At 50.4% G+C, this 23,670-nt stretch overlaps 1 long non-coding RNA gene across 4 annotated transcripts; it reads right to left on the bottom strand.

Moving 5' to 3' along the window:
• Nucleotides 1-1,025: 1,025 nt before the first annotated feature.
• Nucleotides 1,026-17,835, bottom strand: LOC140608149 (uncharacterized). Of its 4 annotated transcripts, none has more exons than XR_012010170.1 (7): nucleotides 17,619-17,835; nucleotides 17,139-17,328; nucleotides 14,971-15,514; nucleotides 14,134-14,369; nucleotides 5,887-5,978; nucleotides 5,451-5,586; nucleotides 1,026-1,470 (listed from the first exon to the last, which is right to left on the bottom strand). It is a non-coding gene; the product is annotated as an uncharacterized lncRNA (long non-coding RNA). The 4 variants fall into 4 exon arrangements; XR_012010171.1 differs by having other exon boundaries at nucleotides 14,134-14,278; nucleotides 17,619-17,828; XR_012010172.1 differs by lacking the exons at nucleotides 14,134-14,369; nucleotides 14,971-15,514 and having other exon boundaries at nucleotides 17,619-17,775.
• Between the last annotated feature and the right edge of the window lie 5,835 nt (nucleotides 17,836-23,670).

The following is a 23,670-nucleotide window of genomic DNA, read 5'->3' as shown; positions in this document are numbered from 1 at the left end:
TTACAGTTCTAAACTCTTACTAGATTTTTAGGTTATATTTTTATATGCAATAAACAAAATTATCCTGTTAAATTGCCTTTAAAAGTTTCTAAATCCTGGGCACCTGGGGGGCTCCGTGGTTGAGCATCTGCCTCTAGCTCAGGTCATGCCCCCCCTCCCTCCCCCAGGATTTTGGGATCCAGTCCTGCCTTGGGCTCCCCGCAGGGAGCATGCTTCTCCCTCTGCCTGTGTCTTTGCCTCTCTCTGTGTGTCTCTCGTGAATAAATAAAAATCTTTTTTTTTAAAGTGTCTAAATCCTGTTAAATTAACTAAACAATGAGGCCAGTAGACTGAGGTGGCTCTAATACCTTAGCAGCCCATCTAAGCAAAGCCAAACAAACCTACCCCCTGTCCATGCCTCAAGGCTAGGAAATCAAAACCTAAAGACAACCAATCACCACCCCCGCACCCCCCCCCACCCCCGCCCCTGCTCCCCAGAAGCACGCAACCACTGAAGCTACAGCCAACTAAGTTGGCGGGATGCTCCCAACCACTTCTGCTTTGGCCATGCCCAACTCAACTCATTTCTTCCTCAAATAGACTCTAAAAATTTTTTTAAATGGGCCTCAATTTATCCTTTATTAACTCTCAATTTCTGCCCCAGGCTGTGGACCACATGTTGAGTAGCTCTGCTCGAGGCAATACTGGCCTGAATCTGACCTAGTTTTGAATTCCGCACATTGTGATCCCTGCGTTTCACCCCTTCTTTTCACAGTCTTACGACCTTTCAAAAACCTCCATGGTACAAAAACAAAACAAAACAAAACACCTCCACAGTGTGTCCCCAATGCACTTTTAAAACAGCACATTTTGGGGCAGCCCAGGTGGCTCAGTGGTCTAGCGCGGCCTTCAGCCCAGGGTGTGATCCTGGGGGCCCAGGATAGAGTCCCAGGTCGGGCTCCCTGCATGCAGCCTGCTTCTCCCTCTGCCTGTGTCTCTGCCTCTCTCTCTCTCCCTGTGTCTCTTGTGAATAAAAAAAAATAAAATAAAATAAAACAGCACATTTTATTGAGGGATCATTTATACACAAGCAACGGTATGGTTTCCGGGTGTACAATGTGATGGACGCGGGCAGATGTCTACACCCCTGGAACCACCACCACAATCACGGTACAAAGAGATTCCCTGTGGCCCGCGTAGTCTGTTGGGCCCGGGTCTAGGGCCCAATTCGCACACCGCTTCCGTCACTAGAGATCAGTTTTGCGCTCTCCTTTGACGTGTTGTGATGATTCTGAGATGCATCCACGGTGGGGACGTGTCCGTAATTTTTCCCTTTGTATTGCAGTACGGTGCTCCCCTTGGCTCCTCCTGGTGTTTCTAGTTGGGGGTTACTGTGGGGAAGGCCTCTGCGAACATCTGTGTATTAGCCTCTGGGTGGACGTCACGTTTCACTTCTCTCGGATAAATAGCCAGTGAGCGGAGTGGCCGGGGCTGTACCGCAAACAGGTGAATGTCGAACGCCAAACCCATTTTCCCACTCTTTCAATCTCCTCCCATTCCTCCTACCCACCTTTGAGCCAAACTGAACTACTTTCTTTTTCTCAGACGCATCCTAAGATCTCCTGCCTCCGTGCCTTCCTTCAGGTTGATTCTTTGGCCTGCAGCACCCCTTTCCAGATCTTTCCATGTACCTTAGCTGGGTTCAAGCACTGACTCCACAAGCCCTCCTTCTCCCTCGTGGTTAGAGGTGACTCCTCCCCCTTGGAAAGCCCCAGAGCCATACCATTCTGTCAGTCTTACAGCTTGTCTCTACGTGTCCCTAATGGCAGGCTCCAGTGTGGAGGCTCCCCACCCTCACAGGGCCTAGTTGAGTTCCTTGCATAGGGCAGGTATCCGGTGAATGTTAAGGAATGCAATGTGTAGGGCATGGAAAGGCCAGCATATCTGGTGTTTGAGAAAAGGGGGTAGGTAAATCACTCGGAGAGGAGGAAGCTAGTGGTGGCCACAGTAGCTCCTTTGCAACAGCCTCATTTGAAAACAGACTCAGGGGCAGCCCTGGTGGCTCAGTGGTTTAGCACCACCTTTGGCCTGGGGTGTGATCCTAGAGACAGGGGATCGAGCCCCGTGCTGGGCTCCCTGCATGGAGCCTGCTTCTGTCTCTGCCTCTCTCTCTGTGTGTCTCGTGAATGAATAAATAAAATCTTTAAAAAATTTTTTAAAAATTTAAAATATTTATTTAAAAAAGAAAGAAAACAGACTCAGTTAAGCATCTGCCTTCGGCTCAGGTCATGATCTCAGGGTCTTGGGATTGAGCCCCACGTCGGGCTCTCTGCTCAGTGGGGCACCTGCTTCTCCTTCTCCTTCTGCCCTCCCCTGGCTCCTGCTCTCTCTCTCTCTCTAATAAATAAAGAAATATCTTAAAAAATAAAAATAATATAAATAAGTAAACAGGAAAAAAAAGAAAAGCAGACTAAGAACTTGTCCACCTATGTGATGTGTGGTGTAATTCAAAGGGTGGCAAGATATCTTGGTTCTCTGTACCCTCAACACAGCCCTCCTCCAAGTGATGTGCCTGCATATCTGACATTCCATCATTTTTTTTTTGACATTCCATCATTAAATATCCACTCCTATTTAGGAATTGAGAATCAACAATTGGTAATTTCACAAATAGAGACAACCAGCATTTAAGTGCCTCCTGATGAAAGGACATGATGCCAGCTATGAGACTATCTTGTGAAAAAGAGCAAACCTGAAGCTAGTATCAAAGTACGGCCACCCCAGGGACAGAGGATGTATTAGACTCAGTACGGTGATGCCGTCGCAAAATCCTGACTGGTGGTGGTGGTGGCGGTGGTGGAGAAGGGGAACTCTAAAGAGCAAATAATTGTTTTTTTTTAAACAAATAAATTGAAAGAAAAAAGAGTCAAACTATAGATTAAGAGACTAAAAAGACAGATCAGCTCATTGCAATTTATGGACCTTTTTTGGATCCCAATTGGAGTAACTTGTAAAAAAAAATCTATGATGTTGATATTATGGGTTTTGCTTTTGCTTTTGTTTTTTTTTTTTTTTAGTCCATCTTTTAGATTATGGAGCAAGAGAGAAGTGGATGGTGATATAGATGAAACCAGACTGGCAATAAGTTGGTAACTCCTGAGGCTGGATGATGGGAACATAAAGGTTCATTATATTACTGAAATTTCCATAATCAAAAATTAAAAAAGTAAAAAGGTCTGCCTTTGGGTCACATTTTTGGGGCTCCAATAGGCCTTTTTTAAAATGCAAGCCTTGGGATGCCCGGTGGCTCAGTGGTTGAGCGTTGGCCTTTGGCCCAGGGCGTGACCCCGGGGTCCTGGGTTCGAGTCCTGCATCAGGGTCCTCGCAGGGAGCCTGCTTCTCCCTCTGCTGTGTCTCTGCCTCTCTCCATATGTCTCTCATGAATAAACAAAATCCTAAAAAAAACCCACAAGCCTTCCCAGTAGATTAGCACATTAATAAAAGATAAACCATTAACATTTTAGCGCCTGATGGTTTCCGGTAGCCGACATGAAATGCTCACCTTCCTCAACCCAGCCTTTCAGCAGCCTGCGCCCCACCTGCTCTGGGTTCTCCCTCCCTGAACCTTAGCCAGCCCCCCAGCCCCCCGCTGTCCTGCATCCATCCCCTTCTGTTTGTCTCCTACCGCCTCCTCTTCCATCCTCTACTTGGCCAAACCCACCCATCTCGAAAGCTCCAGACCGACATGACTCTCCCGAGTGCCCCCCATCCCCGCCTCCAGCACACAGCCCCGCACCCCCAGACACACCCCGAACAGCCATGATGCAACCGCAGTTCGCCAACGCTCAGCGCATCATGTTAGATTGGGATGGAGAATTCTGGGGTCTTCTCCAACTCAACTCAAAATAGACGTTTTTGGTGGATTGACTATGTGGGTTTTTATATATATATTTAATAAATAAATAAATAGGAATATTTTAAATTTATTTTTTCATTCTAAACCATGGGTTTTTAGTCCTTTCCTTTCCTATGGCCCTCTGTGGTAGCCTGGTGAAGCCTATGAACCTCTTCTCAAAATAATATTTTTAAATGTGTAAAATAAAGTACATATGATTACAAAGGACACCACTGAAACACAGTTATCACAGTATTAAACAAACTTATAATAAAGTCATATTTGCTTCTTAGTGCATTAAATGAGAAGATTCACTGACAGGTCTAATAACTACTAAAATATTAAAGAAATGACGAGTGTGAAGGATACTCTGAGCTATTTGTACAACTATGTTGTCCTAAGTAACTTGTTAGTGACAAAGTCATAGGTATTGGTCTTACTACTGTGCTGTGTTGCCTGCATTTAGGATTGAAAAAATTACTAATTTTCAGCTAGAGGTTAATGAAAATGTACTTTTTTTTCCTACCCAAGTGCATACCTCCTGGATTTTTATTTTTTAATTATTATTATTTCTTTTGCCATTGAATTCTCCTTGGGTCCTTCTGCTTGGGTTGGAGAGAAAGTCTTACTTAGTGCTAGTGTGGCCTTTTTTTTTAAGATTTTATTTATTTATTCATGAGAGACACAGAGAGAGAGGCAGAGACACATGCAGAGGGAGAAGCAGCGTCCATGCGGGGAGCCCGATGTGGGAATCGATCCCGGGTCTTCAGGATCACGCCCTGGGCCGAAGGCAGAGGCTCAACCACTGAGCCACCCAGGCGTGCCCACCCCCTTTTTTTTTAATTCATGAAAGATACAGAGGGAGAAGCAGGCTCCCTGTGGGGAGCCTGATGTGGGACTGGATCCCAGGACCCCAGGATCATGACCTGAGCTGAAGGCAGAGGCTCAACCACTGAGCCACCCAGGTGCCCCTACCTCCTGGATTTTATCCATAGGAGGTGGGAAGGGGTGTTCATGGACCCCGGGGCAAGAACTCCTTATAATATTAATTTTCATACCTAACTTTGGAGTCATAATTTTATGTTTGTTGCCTTCAATAGGGCCTCCCCAGTGATATCAGCTTTAGGCCCTACAAAACCTGGATCTTTCCTGTACACCCAGGCAATGACCACTTGTCACCATCTTCACAGTGAACACAGGGGTGGAGGTAGGGGGCAGGCAAGCCACTGGCACCTTCCACCTGTCACTACCCACCTGCTGGCTGACGCCTCTGCCCCGGGCCTAGTCTGCTCTCCCCTGAGCCTTGACAACCTCAGGGACCCCTCTGCCGGGTCACTCCTCTGTGACCCCTTCACAGCTTCCCACCTCCCCGGAGGAGGCTCCCCGGGATGCGGCCCCATCCCCCATGATTTCATCTCCAGCACCTCCCTCTGCTTGCTTGTCCCCGGGAGTTCCGCGTGGCTCCCCCTCCTCTCCTAAGGCCTCAGCCATCCTGCCAGAAAGGAAGGCCTTTCCTAACCAACCACCCAACGGAGCAACCCCACTCCACGTGGGGTCACCTGCTGACCACACTTACCTGCTGCTGTCTAATCTCCCAGTGCACCCAACAGAGTGAAAGTTCCACGAACCCAGGGACGTGTATTTTTTTTTTTCTTCTTCTTTTCAGTTTTGGTGTTCAGAATACTCTCCAGTAGGCACTTCATACATATTTGCTGAATAAATTACAAAATAGGAACTCGCATCAGAAGAGACTGGGGGCTTAAAATCTAACAAGAGTGTTGCCATTAAGCAAAATTTCATCTGGAAAGAAGGAATGCCAGGAAGGGGCCTAAAATTCACATTTCTGTAAAGCAGATGTCCCCCCTCCCCGCGAGGTGTCCTCTGACTTTGTGAAGAGAGTAAAAGGCCAGGCCGCTGGCTTGCCCACGATGCTTGCTTGCCCCAGGAGGGACGCATTTCAAGACGTTGGTGGGGGAAGGGACCGTCACAGGGTGATGGTTACAGGTGTTTACCTGTCTGCTTTTGGTGCAGCGCCAAATCTTCTGGAAACATTCAAAGGACACAGACTTTGGGGGGCGACTTGTGGACCCCCTTGCACATCATCCTAGGAAAAATCAAAGACCACAGTTCAGAACCACACCCACGGCCCTGGAGACCGGGTTGGAGTTCCGTGGGCCGGGCGATGGCCAGATCCCTGTCCCTGTCCGTCCTGGCCCCCACCCACCCCCCCAGCCTCTGTCGCGGCCACTCCCCGCCCTGGGACCCCCGCCCCGGCCACCTGTGCCGGCAGCACAGAGCGCAGGCCTCCGGGAGCTGGGGTTGGGCAGGACCCGGCTTCCCCCGAGTGCGGGGGCGGGGCCGCCGGGGACAGGACGGGGACAGGGACGGGGACTGGGGCAGGGGACGGGGGACAGGGACGGGGACTGGGGCAGGACAGGGATGGGGACAGGTCAGGACAGGGATGGCGACAGGGACGGGGACAGGGATGGGGGACAGGGCCGGGGGCCGGGCCGGGGCCGCGGGGCGGCAGGAGGGCCGGGGGTGGGGAGCGCAGCTCGCTCCGCGCCGCCAGCCCCCCAGGCCCCCCAGGCCCCCCAGGCCCCCCCAGCCCCCCAGCCGCGGCTCCTCCGCCAAGCGGGTTCCCCGGCGGCGCGCGCAGGAAGCGGGAGCAGGAAAGCCAAGGCGACGCCGCAGGGCGCGACCGCGGGGGAGGGGCCGCGGGGGGGCGGGGGGGCTGGGACTCCGCGGGGTGCCCCGCTCCCCCTGGAGGGGACCGCGGCCGGGAGACCCCGGGGAGACCAAGGGCTGCGCTCCGCTTCCCTCCGGCCGGGACGGGAGCCCCGCGGGAGGAGCCCAGACTCGCTCGGGCTCAGCAGCACCAAGCGCCGGTGGAAATGCACCATGACGGGGGCGGGGGGGGGGGGTGTTGGGGGGGGCGCATGGGGGAGAGGGAGGGAGGGAGGGGGGACAGAGGGACAGAGGGAGAGAAGTGTTGCTTCTAGATAGGTCTTTGCAGAAAGATGCCAAACATTCCTTTGGGGATGAAGGGAAATGATGCTGTTGGTGCATTAAGCTCAGTCTAATTCTATTTTATGCTGCGGACACTCTGAGACGGCCAAGGTGGTTACTCTGAGCTCCTGTGAACTTCCTCTTCCCGAGGGTGTTGACACCTGCCGTGCAAGGTTCCTGTGCATCACCTTGGGATTCGAGGTCTCTAAAGCTCTCTACACATGTGCTGTCACCCTTTTGTATCTTTTTGCGATTATCTAGCCTCCCCTATTCCTGCCCTTTTCTAACCGCCCCCCCCCTCAAAAAAAAGGCAAAGGCAAGCAAAATGCTGACATGGTGGGGGTGCAGGGTGGGAAGGGAAAACAAACGGATAGTGAATGTCTGAAATCTTGCCCCGGGGTCTCCTGGAACCAACCAAAATCAAGTATATAAGGGCAGCTGAGTCAGTAGTTGTCATTCTGGCTCTCAAGAAAAACTTAACAAACTTTTCAAGCACTTCTCCAAGGCTTGCCAAGGGAATTAGACTGCGCAGGGAGGCTGCTATGATTTCACCAAAATGTGTACAACCAGTAACTGCAACCCATTAGTTGCGCCACTAGGGTATAGATACACGTGGGGGAAAGAATGAAAAATATCTGCAATAGGTTAAAAAAAGAAAAGGTACTTAGGTGAATTTTTCTTTTTGGAAATCACCGCCCGGGTGCGGCTTCCCTAAGTTAACCCCCCACTGGCCACGTACTCCTAGGGCCCGGGGCTCGGGAGGTGTAATTCCTCGGACGCCAGCAGGGGGCGCCCATGCCCGCTTCCTACAAAACTCCGGGGCCTAGTTCGTTCTAAAGACTCGTGAGACGCAGGCAGCTCCCGGGCTGTTCCAGCGCTTGGGCGTCTCCTCCCGGGAAGGTGGTGTGTGGGATGCACTGCTGGGGACCCTGGGTCCACCGGTGTGAACTGGAAGGTGACTGGGCTCACGCCCACTGTTGGATTTTAAAGTCTTGGGCCTTGTTTTCTGTTGTGGTTTGCTGCTGAGGGGGAGGCTCCGTCTCCCCTCTCTCAACTTGTCCACCTCCCAGGTTCTTGCAGCGGTTCCCCAGCAGTGTGGTTACAGCCTAATGAACAGGTAGATATGGATGCGAGGGGGGGTGTCCATCCACAGGTGAGTGGGAGCAGCTCCGCAGAATCCAAAGAGCTTCTTAACATGTTCTAAAAGTTAAAAGTTTTTATATTTTGGGTTTTTTTTTTCTTTATTCAGAGAGAGAGAGAGAGAGAGAGAGAGAGAGAGGCAGAGACCCAGGCAGAGGGAGAAGCAGACTCCCTGCGGGGAGCCTAATGTGGGACATGATCCCAGGACCCCGGGTTCCCACAGCCTGAGCCACAAGCAGACACTAAACCACTGAGCCACCCAGGTGCCCCTAAAAGTTAAAAGTTCTGAATAAATACTGGGATTCCTTTTATTTTCAAATACCTCTCTGAATCTCCTTAGCCTTGTTTACTGTGACTCACTGTATCAAATATTTATTGCTGTGTAACACCCAAACGTAGTGTTTTATTATTTTTTTTTCAAACGTAGTGTTTTAAAACAATAAACACTTATTATTATCTGGCAGCTTCTATAGGTTTAAGAGCTGGGGCGTGACTCAGCTAGGTAGTTTTAGCTTGGGGCCTCTCTCATCAAGTTGTCAAAATGTTAACTGGGTCTGCCATCATCTGAGTCTGGCTGGGCTGGAGGATCCACTTCCAAGAAGCTCCTTCACATGACTGTTGGTAGGGAGCCTTAATTCCTCACCCCGTGGGTCATCATAGGACTGCTTGAGTGTCCCAGTGAGGCAGCTGGTTTTGCCCACAGTGAGAGATCCAACAGACAGCAAGGTAGAAACCACAATATCTTCTAGGATCTAGCTTTGGAAGTCACACACCATCATTCCCTCGACATCTAATGCTTACACAGGTCAGCCATATTCAACATGGGAGGGGGACCACCCAAGGGTGTGAATTCCAGAAGGTAGGGACCATCCAAGAGGCCCTTGGAGGCTGTCTACTGCTTGGCTTGTTTTCAGGATGCACGTTTAAGGGGTCCCTGGGGGGCTCAGTTGGTTAAACATCTGCCTTTGGCTCAGGTCATGATCTCGGGGCCCTTGGACTGAATACCAGGTTGGGCTCCCTGCTTCTCCCTCCCCCTCTGCCCTTCCCTACCCCACTGTCTCATGCTCTCTCTCCAAAAAAACTTAAAGAGAAAAAAGAATGTCCACTTAAATATCTTTTCAAATGTACGTTTTATCTTGTTTAATGTTATTGAAAATGAATACTTGAACCACTTTTTACATGTGTACCAGAAGTTTTCTTTTCCTATGAGTGCAAAGGCCTCCCTCTTCCGGTCAGAAAACAACTCCTGAAGAGGTGTGTGTTGGGGATGTGTGAGTCCTGTCCTTAATAATATACGTATGACATCTCACAACTATAAAAACTGATGTGTTGGGGAGAGGTTGTCCACTTTCTGGTTGGGAATGTTCTCATTTCTTTCTGCATTCAGACTCTCTAGCAAATGACAAGTTATACTAATAAAATTCAATTCGGGTCACTCGGGGAGTTTCTGGATCATTTTTGCTTCATAATTAACAACCCCAAGACTTTTTTTGGTATGACCTGACACTAGCCATTCCTGAATGGTGCCTGGAATGATTCTTATATTCTCTCTTCACAGATGAGGGCTCCAAGGCAGAGAGGTTTTAAGCAACCTCTGAATTGGACAAGGCTGAGAAACTACAGTTTCGACTCATAGAGACCCTGGATGCCACTAAAAAATTAAGAGAATGACTCTCGCTCAGCAGAGAGCCTGCATTTCTGTCAACAGTAGAGGCTGTGGCCAGGCATCAAGTAGCTATGTCACTGACCCTCACACGAAATGGATGTTGCAACAGTGCCAACAGAGGGTCCTTGGCTTCAGAAACATACCTGTGTGCAATGCCCTTTGTAATGACTATTATTATTATTATTATTATTATTATTATTATTTTTAAAGATATTATTTATTCATGAGAGGCACAAAGAGTGAGGCAGAGACATAGAGACATAGATGCTTCCCTGCGGGGACCCCATCCCAGGACCCCAGGATCATGACCCAAGCCAAAGGCAGATGCCCAACTGCTGAGCCACCCAGACGTCCTGAGAGACCTGAGTTTAAATTCTCCTGTCACTTCTCATTGGCTGTGTGACTCACAGCACTTTATTTAGTCTCTATGGTTCAGTTCATTCCTCTGGAATATAGAGGTAATTATATTCACCTTGCTGGGTAGTTGTGAGGTGACTGATTGGTCGATTGATCTACCTAAAAAATAACATGACATTACATAGGATTTTTCTCTCTAAAAAACTGAATAAACTCTGGAGGAAAATCAGGGCAGTGAGAATATGTGATGTCCCAAATTGAGGTCCCTCACATGCTGGCATTTCAGGATCCCCAGAACCATGGCCAGCTCCCACCTGCTCACCACAAAGCAAAGGCTGTTAGTTGACAAGTCCTGCCCACACACAGAGCTCCTAATCAAACAACCAATTCCCTCACTTTAAAAATGTGACTAGGCAAGAATCATCAAGAAAGCCTTCAGCACAAAAGAGAGAGACAGTTCACAAGAAACAGAAAACAGAAATAATTCAGGGGACAGAAAAGAACATCGACAAACAATACCCTCTAATTAGTATCCTCAGTGAAGAGAAATCCACAAAAGGAGCTTTTATAAAGGATGTCATGAAATAAAAAAAAAAATAAAAGAACAGAGCTTTTGGAGATGGGATAATTTTAATACAAAAACCTTCTTAATTGGGGGTGCCTGGCTGGCTCAATTGTAGAGCATGAGACTCTTGACTTGGGGTCATGAATTCAAGCCCCGTGTTGGGCCTAAAGCTTATTTAAAAAACATTTTTTTTAAATCTTCTTTTTTTTTTCTTTTAAAGATTTTATTGATTCATAGAGACACACAGAGAGAGAGAGAGAGAGAGAGGGGGGCAGAGGCACAGGCAGAGGGAGAAGCAGGCTCCACGCAGGGAGCCCGACGTGGGACTCGATCCAGGGTCCCCAGGATCAAAACCCGGGCTGCAAGCAGCACTAAACCACTGCACCACCAGGGCTGCCCTAAAATCTTCTTAATTGAAGGATTGGAGAATTAAAATGGGGCCATTTTTCAGAACACATTTTATTATAAGGCAAAATGAAAAATTGAAAGAAAAGATTAGACACTTAAAGAATCAATCCAGGAACCAACCTCTGATCGATAGTAGCTTAAAAGAGAGAGAACAGAGAAAATGCAAGAGAGGAAATTTTGAAAGAAATATAACAAATAATTTCCCTGAGATGAAGGGATGTCTTTAGACTGAATGCCATACTGAGTGTTGAGCCCAGGAAGTGTAGAAAGCCCCAGACTGGGACCCTTCGGGGATCTCAATGTTATATAACAGATTTGACGAGGTGTCCTAGCACGGTTCACACTTAGTAGGACATCAGAACCTGAAGAAAAAAAAAGCTCCAGTAAAGAAAAATATTAATATTAGTCTCAGGAAGTATACACTATGTACCAGGAATTCATAGAAGCACTACTCTATTAAATCACTGAATCATTAGCCCTCTGCGTAGGTGTTATCACCATTCCTACTTCACAGACAAGGAAACTGGAGTCACGGAGCCAGCAAATAGCAACAGAGCCAGGTTGGAAACTGGAGCAGTCTACGGGTAGAGCCTGCATCCTTAACCATTACATACCCTGCCTCACAACACTTCACCCCCAAGGAAGGAGGTGCAGCTTCCCCAGCAATACTGGGTGCTAAAACAAAATGGCCCAATGCCTCAGTATTTCTGAAGAAGATTATTTCAACCAGGAATTCTATCCCCAGTTAAATTATTAATGAAATATGAGGGAGAAAGAAGATATTTTCAGGCATTCAGAGGGAGAACACTTACTTCCTATATATCCTTTCTTAGGAAGTTAGTTGAGGATGTAATCCTCAAAAATGAAGGGGAAACAAACAAACAAAAAAAAGTAGTAAGAGAACTCCCAGAATGACAGACATGTAATCCAGTGTAAAGCAAGATGACCGAAGTTTCCAGAGGGAAAAGAGGAGCTCTATGGAATAGCTAGCATTATTGAAAACTTGAGTGTATGGACAGTCGGCAAATACACGTATGTCTAGATAAATGTATAAAGAAAAGTATGGCTAGATAAAGATACAGAGGGGAAGAAAAAAGATATATTTAAACTCCAGGAGGGGCACCTGGCTGGCTTAGTCGGTAGAGTGCGTGACTCTTGATCTTGGGGTTGAGCCCCACGTTGGGTGTAGAGATTACTTAGAGGTTTCCAAAAAACCTTAAAAAAGAAAAACCCAACCAACTTCAGGAAAACAAAAAGCTCTAAGAAGAAAGTCATGGTCTAGATGAAAAGAGACTAGAAAGGAGGAGGTAGACGTGGCATAGGTACCGTTTTTGTTTTTCCTCCTAAGTCCTCTGTCCTGGTCGATCTGTTAGCCACAGACATGGTGCTCTGATGTCAAAATTTTTATCAATATCTAGGTATAATCTTTTTAAGGAGCTAAGCGTTCATAGTTGAGTAGGTTGAAATAGGGAGGCTGATTCCTTCACGCGGTAGTTGATTCTATAGCAAGATTCTGAAGCAAAAACAGAAACAGGCAACCAGAAATAGGAAGGCGTGGAGCACATTTAAACTCTGAAGGAAAGGGCAGCCTGGGTGGCTCAGCGGTTTAGCACCACCTTCAGCCCAGGGTGTGATCCTGGGGGCCTGGGATCGAGTCCCATGTCAAGCTCCCTGCATGGAGCCTGCTTCTCCCTCTGCCTGAGTCTCTGCCTTTCTCTCTCTCTGTGTCTCTCATGAATAAATAAATAAAATCTTAAAAACAAAACAAAAACAACAAAAAAACCCTGAAGAAAACTTGCACAAGTAGAAATCTGACCTTCAATAGGTAGAAATAAACTTGTTCAGTTACTGAAAAAATATCTTTAAAGGCAGAGAAAGGTCACTGCAGGTGTATTTGAAACAAATTCATGCTCCTCGTGAATTTTCACAGATTTGCACACTGTATACACACTAGTTCCTGAAGTAGGAGCTGAACTGCGCTGGCCGTCGGGCCTGGACACACCATGACTGCTACCGCCTGATGCTCATGAAGACGCCCACTGCTCCCTCAAGGCGGGAGCCCCCTAACCAGGTGTGGTCGCACAGGGATCCAAGGGCAGGACGCTCAGGGCAGCGCTGTCTACAAAATAAAGCAGAAGAAAACAAAAGCCAAAGCCAGGAATGCCCTAAATGTATGTTAGTAGTGGAGCTTTTGAGTAAAATTATGGCACATCCATCTCACAAGTCCTGTGAAGCTGTTAGGAGGACGGGAAGATGCCCGCTGTGTATTTTTTTTTTTTTAAAGATTTTATTTATTTATTCATGATAGTCACACAGAGGGAGACAGAGAGGCAGAGACACAGGCAGAGGGAGAAGCAGGCTCCATGCACCGGGAGCCCGACGTGGGATTCGATCCCGGGTCTCCAGGATCATGCCCCGGGCCAAAGGCAGGCGCCAAACCGCTGCGCCACCCAGGGATCCCGCCCGCTGTGTATTAAGTGAAAGGGGCAATTTGCAGGAGGGTATATACGATGTGTCTCCTCGTATTAAATAGATGAGTTTGTACATGCTGGAAAATGGAATTTTATGATTTAAAAAAAAGGAAAAAACAACCATAATTTGTAAAATAAAATGCATGAGGCCTCTTTTGTCATCAGCTTCTCTGGGGAGTGAAGAAGGGTGGCACAGGGGTCAAGGACGCAGGGGGGCAAGGCTGGAAGGCCAGGCAGGGCTGTGGCGAAGCAGCAAGAAGGGGTGCCCGGCGGAGCTCAGCGGCGGGTTGGGGGGGTGAACAGGGCCAGTGCATCTCGGGGCCCAAGGCCTAGTGGGCGCCCATCCTGCTGGCCCACCTTGGGGGATGCTCACTCCCACAGGCACGGCTCCCGTGTGCTGAGCACCCCCTCAGCGGGCACCCGCGCCCACTGCTTGGGAGGCCACGGGAATGAGCCCCTTTCGCGCTGGGACAGAGCTGACAGCGCGACTTAGAGAGCAAGTAGCGGGCCTCGGCTCCCTCGGCCGCTGCGAGCCGGAAGCCCAAAGTCGGAGAGCAGATGCCAACTTCTACGAGGGGCCTAACCGCTTACTTGTCCCACAAATGACTTATTTTAATCAATTACTTAATTAATTTTCTCTTACCCATTTTTTACGCTTTGCCGCGGTGGGAACTGATGCAAAAGGGAAGCATGTCCCAGTAGGTTGCAGCCCCCGGAGCTTGTGGGGGCAGCTTGTCCAGGCAGGTGACAAGCACAGGGACTGATGTGAGCTTTGGGGGGCGCAGGACCTGCAGGGGGGTGAAGGGGGCGGGGAGAGAAACCGAGGCAGGGGAAGAGCGGAGGTTGGACACAGACACTGGAGGAGAAAGCTGCGAGGAGCTAGAGGGGAGAGGAAGGAGAGGAGGGGGAGGAAGAGGGGGAGGAAGGGAGAGGCGGAAGGGAGGGCCATCGTTTGGCCTGGGCCCTGCCTGGGCCCCACGATGCCCTCCCACAGACCCAGGGGCACGCTTTCCCAGCCGAGGGGGCCGCACCACCTGCGCTCCCTGTCCGCGCTGCTGCCTGCAGAATCCCCGCATCCGGTCTAACCAGCCACCTACACTTCCACTGCCACCACCTCCACCTCTACCTCCACTGACACCACCACCTCTACCACCGCCACCCCTCCGCCACCTCCATTTCCACTGCCGCCTCCTCCACCTCCACCACCACCACCACCTCCACTGGCACCTCCGCCTCCACCACCACCTCCACCACCACCTCCACCTCCACTTCCACTACCTCCTCCACCTCCTCCACCTCCACCGCCACCGCCGCCGCCACCTCTACCTTTACCTCCACCTCCGCCTCTGCCACTGCCATACCTCTCTGATGGTTTGGATTTACTGCCAAACCCCTTCAACCGTAACTCCCCTGGCTCATCTCGCCCTGCTCCACCGTGGCCCTGACCCCTATCTCCTGGCCGCCGTCTCTAGCTGGATACCTTTCGGTTCAGGCCCTGACTGCAGGTTCCCGCGCAAGTCCAAGTAGACGTTGTCAGTGCATTTCCTCCATCAGTCTACAGTGAATAAATCAAACACCGTCATCATCATTTCATCTGGGGCCTTCTCCTTCGTTCCCCATGTGGGTCGCTAACTGGTTCTTTCTTTCTTCAGGACATCTTCCTCCTCTCCCTGTCCGTTTCCATCTCGGCTCTCAACTTTGGTTATCACATCCGTTCATCTACTTGACGAAGATTTATTAAATGTCTCTCGTGTGCCAAGCACTGTGCTGGATAGAGAGTCATCGGCGCTCGTTCCAAATTCCAGCGTGGCAGTCGGAGGAGCAGACACAGGGCCTCCACACATGGCAGGGGGTGTCCCCAGCCGCCCCTGGCCTCCTGCACCCCTGCTGACTAACCGGGCAGGCAGTCTGAGCTTCAGCACCAGTTCCGACCACACACTTCCTCCCCAGGGTCTGGGAGCTGCAAGTAGTGCCATTACCGCATCATTTTCCTGTTGCCTGTGAATGGTCCCTCTAGCGCATTTCTAGAAAGAGGAAACTTAAAATGTCAGCAAGAAGGACTCTTGCAAATCCCCTTTGGGCCTGTTTCCTGGCAGAGTGACACCACTGAGGACAGGGCTCCTGAAGCATGGAGATCTGAGAAAGACAACCGAAGGGACACGGCCATCGCCAGGTTTAGCAGGTTTCGGAAGCTCGGTACTGGTACCGAGTCAGACTCGGAACGCTCAGTGCCTGACTAGCCTGCAGTAAATGGGAACACCCTGGAATGGGTGCTCAAGAAATGGGCACTGATGTGGGACTCAATCCCGGGTCTCCAGGATCACGCCCTGGGCTGAAGGCAGGCACTAAACCCCTGAGCCACCCAGGGATCCCTCAACAATCATTAATTTGGATACTTCCACAGTCTCATTTCTTTACATCGTTCCAATTTCTTTCAGATTCTAGGCAGCGGGGCCTGAGGCAATTCTGCAAGGCCTCAGACTTCCCTCCATGCAGGTGGCCAAGAGCCGTGAGGGTGATCGCTAACCTCTCAGCCCAGCACATCCATCCTTTGCATCTCTCCACTCTGAGGGATGAGCGGTTTCTTCATCCTTCATCAAGTCTCTCTGCTGCCAAGTGAGAGGACAGTGCCAGGTGCCCCGAGAACTCGCTGACACTCCTGCGGGTCTCAAGGAGCTGCTAAATGTCCTTTGTCAGGTCCTCGAAAAACATGCTTGAACGGCAGCCCCCAGGCCGACCCACTGCTGGCTTTCAGCTGCAGAGTGCGGTTTTCCGCCAAGCCCAGCTCTGAGGTCAGTCCCAGTGTTTTCAGCCCGCGTGCTAGCATTGCGACTCAACCCAATTTAAATTAACTTGGCAAGGGAGCTTTCATGAGCTGTGCCATCACCACCCTCTCCTAGCCCAAAAGTAGATCTTGTGTAGGTGTAGTCTCCACTTTGATAAATGACGGAGTTGTGCACTCGTGTTATCTGAGGATGGAAGGCGGCGAGTGGTTGTTTGCAAAATAAGGTTTATTCATCATTGAAAGAAGTCTGGAACGAGTTCTCCTGTCAAGCTGGCTCGAGGCAGGAGAAGCCGACTGTTGCACCAAAACACACATGTGCCCAGAGTCCTCGTCATCCCGCCACCAGGTGAGGGCCTTGCTGGCTCCAGGAGGTCTGAGGTCTGCCTCTTGTGCCGGGCCCGGTAAGGACCCTGTGCGTCACCTACCTCTACTTCACACGGCTCCGAACCCCAAGGCACAGGGGGCGCGGGGGTGCGATGGACAGTGTCTGCCCTGCAAGGAACAGCCGTGGAGAGGCATCGTCTCCATCTATTCCTAGCGCTCTTGTCCCCTCCGGGGTAGGAGCCAGTCCTCGGGCAGGGACATCAGAGCAGACACTCCAAGAGAAGAAGCTGAGGCGCCGGAGAGCCCAAGGGACTGGCCTGGGGATTCTGAAGGCTAAGTTTACACACACTGGGGCACCGAGTGCTGGCTTCCTCCTCTCGTTGTCTACACCAGGACACTCACCCCAAGAGGAAAAGGGACGGGGGTGTGTCATGGGCTGCTTGCCAGCTCTGGTGACCCTGGGGTGAGACCCGGGCTTGGGGTACCCAATCCCAGAGCTCTAAACTAGTGCGAGGGCTCTAGGGCTGGCCAGTATTTACCTTTGTGCTTTTCTCCCCAAACTGCAGTCACTATTTGGTCTGTTTGGTAAAGACAATCGCCATCATCCAATGTTGCTTCTTCTCTGTCCTCAGCTTCTCATCCCTGTTAACAGCTTTCAGCCCTTTCCCGCAAAAAGGCAAGCAAGGGGAGGAGAAACGCAGGCTACTGTTATCACTCGGGGCAGCAGCTCTGGAAACGGAGTCAACAAGAAACGTTTATTTTTATTTTATTTTATTTTGTTTTTTTTGTGTGTTTCTTTTTAAGAAACGTTTATTGAGTGGATGCTATGTGGCAGGCCCTGAGCCACTTCACAAACTCTGCTCGCTCCTCCCACCCCCAGTCCCTGCTGGGGACAGGTATCCCCCGTCTCGGGTTCCAGGTGATGGCACGGAGGCCTCACGACGCTCCAGCTGCTGGCGTGGAGTCAAGCTCGGGGGCTCGGCGTGGGCTGTGGGGGGTCATACTCGACAGGTACATACCACTGTGCATCAGGGAAAGCCTGGAACCTCCCGACAAGCAGCTCCTGGCCAGGAAACCACCACCACCCTGGTGATTCCTTCTGCCGTTGAAAACGTTGATGGGTGCGATTGCTTCAGACCTGCTTGATGGCAAGAAATAACTTGGGGAGGGGGGTCAGCCCCAGTGGCGCAGCGGTTTAGCGCCGCCTTCAGCCCAGGGTGTGATCCTGGAGACCCGGGATCGAGTCCTACATCGGGCTCCCAGCATGGAGCCTGCTCCTCCCTCTGCCTGTGTCTCTGCCTCTCTCTGGGTCTCTCATGAATAAATAAAATCTTAAAAAAAAAAAAAAGAACTTGGGGTGTCAGGGACACCCGGCGGGGCTTGGCCGGTTAAGTGTCTGACTCTTGGGTTTGGCTCCGGTCATGATCTCAGGGTCATGGCATCGAGGCCCACATTGGGCTCCTCACTCAGCAGTTTGCAGGAGGTTCTCCCTCCCCCTCTGCCCCTCCGCCTGCATGCTCACTCGCGCGCGCTCTCTCTCTCTAATAAATATATCTTAAAAAAAACCAAAACTTGGAGCTTTATTGGAATATAGAGCTGGGGCCCCTCCCGAGGGATGTTTCAGTGCCCTCCGGGGAGCGCCCAGGCCTCCGCATTTCACCCCCTGGCCCCCGGGATTCTGGGGACTTGGGGGCATGGAGAGTCCCAGGCCGCAGGGAGGCCGCAGCTCCGCCACCATCAGGCCGCGGGGGGCGGCTCGCAGCCCGGGGACAGAGGCGGCTGCCGGATTCCTTGAGATGCTGCTGCTCCCACGGCCACGCCACGCAGGTTCTTTCCCCTGACGCGGCCTCGAGGCAGCCGGCTTGTGCGGCCTGTGCGGGACGCCGTTCCTCCCTTTTGTAGGGGGGTGGTCCACCTTCTCCCCGGAATCCTAGGAATTCCAGGAACTCTAGAACTGGAAAGGCCTTTCCCCCTTCATTTTCACCCGCCCCTTAGGATCCATGGGGGGCCTTCCCCCCAGGGCTCTATTTCTTCAGTTGGGGACCTCAAGGCACAGAATCATACAGAAACAACAGGGGGGCGCCGCCCTCGGGTGGAGCTGGAGGCGCTGGGGCTGCTCTCCGGGGTGCCCAGCCATCAGCCCTTCTTCCACTGGAAGCCTCCCCGCAGCTGGGCCTGCCTCCCGTGCTTCTCCCCACCCATCAGGTTAGGGGTGGACCCTGACCAGGACAGACAGCCCTCCGATTTCCCTGGGAAATCTGGTGACGGGGACCCAGAACTAGTCAGCTGTGGGAGGCCGAGGGGCAGAGCCAGGGCGACTGGACGCCGGAGCTGGCCCTGTGCTAAGACAAAGCAAGACGCACGCTGTGGTCCGAGGGGCCTGACGCCTGCGGAGGCTCCACGGAAGGCACGGTTGGTAGGACGGGGCGGGCAAGAGCTGGGGGGCAGCTGCAGGAGCCCAAGTGAGCGCAGAAGAGCAACCCCTCCAGGCTTGGGAGGCCGGCTAGATGGGCCAGGCCCTGGCTTAGAAGCCCAACCTCTCAAAACCAGAAAGGACGTCGGGGTTCATCCTTGCCAACCTCTCCCCTAGGACGGACCCTCTCTTTCCCGCTCACCAGCTTCTCCTAGGCCGCCACAAATTTCTCCTCCAGACTACTGGTGACAGCAGCTGACCTAGGTGGCAAATGTAAGCATTTGGTGTGCGGGGGAACGTGGAACCCGGTTCTAACTTGCTGCTTCGTACTTTTCTAACGGATGTGGTGCCCTTGCCAATCGACATGTTCGATTTTTTTTCATGAGGATATCAACCAACATGGCCCAACTGAAGGTTGTCTTTTTTTTTTTAAGTTTATGATTATTATTTTAAGATTTTATTTATTTATTCATGAGAGACACAGAGCGAGTGAGAGACAGAGGCAGAGACACAGGCAGAGGGAGGAGCAGGCCCCATGCAGGGAGCCCGACATGGGACTCCATCCCCGGACTCCAGGATTATGTCCTGGGCCCAAGGCAGGCGCTAAACTGCTGAGCCACCCAGGGATCCCTATTAGTAGTAGTAGTAGTAGTAATCTCTCTCAACATTGTGCTCAAACTCAAGACCCGGAGATCAAGATCGTGTGCTCTTCCGACTGAGCAGCCAGGGGCCCCAACGAAGTTTTTGTTTTTAGATGTGATTTTTTTTTTAAGGTTTTATATATTTATTCATGAGAGACACAGAGAGAGGCAGAGACACAGGCAGAGGGAGAAGCAGACTCCATGCAGGGAGCCCGACGTGGGGCTCGATCCCGGGTCTCTAGGATCACGCCCTGGGCTGAAGGCGGCGCTAAACTGCTGAGCCACCCAGGCATCCCTTTTTAGATGCGATTTAAAAGAATCCTGTTTTTCTTTTTTGTCTTTTCTCAGTCGGTTACTTGGTATTCACCTGCAACTGCATGCAGGGGTGCCCTCGCTTCCCCGTACTAAGTTTGCAGGCTAAGGTTTGATAGGTTTAATCGAATAAGGACTCCCCACCTTCAGAAGCTGCCACTGAACAGGTCCGTCTGCCCGAGCTCAGCGCAGGGCCGGCCCACATCCGGCAGAGCACACGGCAAGAGAAAGGCACACTGGCTCTCTTCCCGGATCGTGGCTCCATGAGGAGGAAGACTCCTCGTCCAAGGGCAGGAGGCTGCGACCGGGCATGTTGGGAGGCAGCACCATTAGCAAAAGCTGCAGCTCAAGCTGCCTTGAGTTCTGACCGCAGCGCCACTGTGACACAGTTAAGAACCCACCTTGGTTTTCTCTGCTTTAAAAAATAGATCCCTTACCTCCCCGGTTACAGTAGGAAATCATTGTTCAAACTTGCCTTTTCAAAGATTTAGCAAATCGGCGATGGGTTTCTCATCCCTCAGGGACACTTCTCGAATATGCTGTGGGCGTATTAATGACTCAGTCCATTGTTGGCTTTTCGGGGACCCTCTCCCAATGGATTTAATTCAAGGCCTCTAGCTCTTCGCTCTTGGAGATGGAATGTACCTCCTCCCTTAACGCTTGGAGAATTGTCAGGGAACAGAGCAGGTTGGCAGGCCCTGACCGGCCTCCCACCTTTCCCTGATGAGAGCATCCTGCAGACTCCTGGGCTGGGCAGCACTGGAAGCCCGAGTCTCCCCTGGCAGCCGCCCGACCCCAGCACCTAGGGTGGCGCCTAGGATGCAGCAGGGTGAAATTCAATACGGTCTGATGCAGTCGATCCTCTTCTACAGTCTTCTAGGGAGAGGGTCCTCCTTGATGGCAGGACGGTTTTTCCACAACTAACACCCAGGGGGTAGAGCTAGAGCGGTATGTATCTTTGGAGTGGCCTTGACGTCATAAAAGGTATGCTCTCCCTTTGGGCTTTGCATATACACATATATATGACATATTTCACATCTGTGCTATACAAATTGCTGACATACTGTCATTGTAAAAATATACACATAAGGACAAATCCCACCTTGCCTTGCCTCCCTATCCTAGTCTCCCTAGATGGAGCACTATGAAAAGATTGGTGCGTTTCCTAATGTTTTCCTGTGTGCTTACAGAGGTATGTGCTCATGTAGAAATACATATTTTGCGGGGGGAGTACCCAGGTGGCTCAGTAGGTAGAGCGCACTTTTTTTTTTTAAGATTTTATTTCTTTGAGAGAGAGTGCATGCACATGAGCAGGAGGAGGGGCAGAGGGAGAAGCAGGTTCCCCCTGAGCAGGGAGCTCGACTCGACTTGACCAGGACCCTGAGATCATGACCTGAGCTGAAGGCAGATGCTTAACTGAGCCACCCAGGCACCCCTCATTCTCAATCCTAGATCACCGGAAATCTCTTCACCCTGGTCCTGCCACTGTTACATCTGACAACAATGATTAGGTATCTTCTAGGCGTTAAAAGAGCACAAGACTGTTCATGACCATGAAGTAGATAGAGCATGCAACTATTGGTCTCAAGGTTGTGAGTTCAAGCCCCATATTGGGTGTGGGGCCTACTTAAAAAAATGTATTTTGCTTTTATTAATATAAATAGGACCTTACTATTAAGTTTTGAAACTTTTTATACTTAATGAACCCTTCCCAGTCAATATATTCATCCAATATTTAACTGTTGCAGACATTCCATAATATAGATGAGTCATAGTTTATTTACCATTTCCCCGTTAGACATGTTTCCATGTTCATTCTACTTTTTATTGAAGTTCGACTTGCCAACATATAGAACACCTAGTGCTCATCCCATCAACTGCCCCCTCAGTGCCTGTCACCCAGCTACCCCATCCCCCCACCCACCTCCCCTTCCACAACCCTTTGTTTTCCAGAGTTAGGAATCTCTCATGGTTTGTCTCCCTAATTTTTCCCACTCAGTTCCCCTCCTTTCCCTTATAATCCCTTTCACTATTTATGTTCCCCGTATGAGTGAAACCATATAATGATCGTCCTTCTCTGATTGACTTACTTCACTCAGCATCATACCCTCCAGTTCATCCACGTTGAAGCAAATGCTGGGTACTTGTCGTTTCTAATGGCTGAGGAATATTCCACTGTATACATAGACCACAGCTTCTTTATCCATCATCTGTCGATGGACACCGAGGCTTCTTCCATAGTGTGGCTATCGTGGACACTGCTGCTGTGAACATTGGGGTGCAGGTGTCCTGGCGTTTCACTGCATCTGTATCTTTGGAGTAAATCCCCAGCAGTGCAATTGCGGGGTCGTAGGGCAGGTCTATTTTTACCTCTTTGAGGAACCTCCACACAGTTTTCCAGAGTGGCTGCACCAGGTCACATTCCCACCAACAGTGTAAGAGGGTTCCCCTTTCTCCACATCCTCTCCAACATGTGTTGTTTCCTGTCTTGTTAATTTTCCCCATTCTCACTGGTGTGAGGTGGGATCTCATTGTGGTTTTGATTTGTATTTCCCTGACGGCCAGTGATGCAGAGCATTTTCTCATGTGTCTGTTGGCCATGTCTATGTCTTCTTCTGTGAAATTTCTATTCATGTCTTTTGCCCATTTCATGAATGGATTGTTTCTTGGGTATTGAGTTTAATAAGTTCTTTTTAGATCTTGGATGCTAGCCCTTTATCTGATAGGTTATTTGCAAATATCTTCCCCCATTCTGTACGTTGTCTTTTAGTTTTGTTGACTGTTTCTTTTGCTGTGCAGAAGCTTTTTATCCTGATTTAGTACCAATAGTTCATTTTCGCTTTTGTTTCCTTTGCTTTCATAGATGTACCTTGCAAGAAGTTACTGTGGCCTCTATTTAATTTTTTAAGCTAGGTTCATTGGCATATACTTCACATGCAGAAGTTATTTTTTTTTAAGATTTGAGACAGAGAGAGATCACAAGTGTGAGCTGGAAGGAGAGGGAGACTCCTCAAGCTGACTCCCCACTGAGTGCGAAGCCTAGTGTAGGTCTCGATCATACGACTGTGAGATCATAATCTGAAATCAAGAGCTGGGTTCCATAGTGTAATGGTTAGCACTCTGGACTCTGAAATCAAGAGCTGGCCACTTAATCAATGGAATCACCCAGCTGCCCCGAAGTCACCCTTTTAAATGTGCAGGTTAGGTTTCAACACCCACAGTTCTGTAACCACCACCACAGTCAGGACTGCCATCACTAAGACCTTCCCTGGTGTCCATCATCAGTCCCTCTGCACACGTTCAGCCCCAGGCAAACACTGACCTGGGTTGTTGGCCGTCTAGTTTTGCTATTTCTGTAATGTCCTAGAGATGGAAGCATACTGTATGTAGCCCTGGGAGCCTGGCTCCTTTCACTCGGCACAGCGCAGACGCGATTCACCACACAGCTGTAGCGGCAGGCCCTCTGTCCTCATTGCTGAGTAGCATTCCGGCACAGGCCTGCACCCCATCTGTTTTATCTGGTCACAAGCTGGTGGACATCTGGCGGGGGGTGGGTGGGTGGCTGTTTCTTCCAGTTTTTGGCTATTAGGGTAAAGCTGCTATAGACACCTGTGTACAGGGTTTTGTGTGTGCACGGATGATTTTCACTTCTCTGGGGCAAATACTTAGGGGTGGGATTGCTGGGTTGTATGGTGGTATGTTTTT

The sequence above is a fragment of the Canis lupus genome, chromosome 17, assembly GCF_048164855.1.
Source record: "Canis lupus baileyi chromosome 17, mCanLup2.hap1, whole genome shotgun sequence".
Classification (NCBI taxonomy): Eukaryota; Metazoa; Chordata; class Mammalia; order Carnivora; family Canidae; genus Canis; species Canis lupus.
The sequence above is the reverse complement of the archived record's forward strand: the minus strand, read 5'-3'. Positions and strand labels throughout refer to the sequence as shown.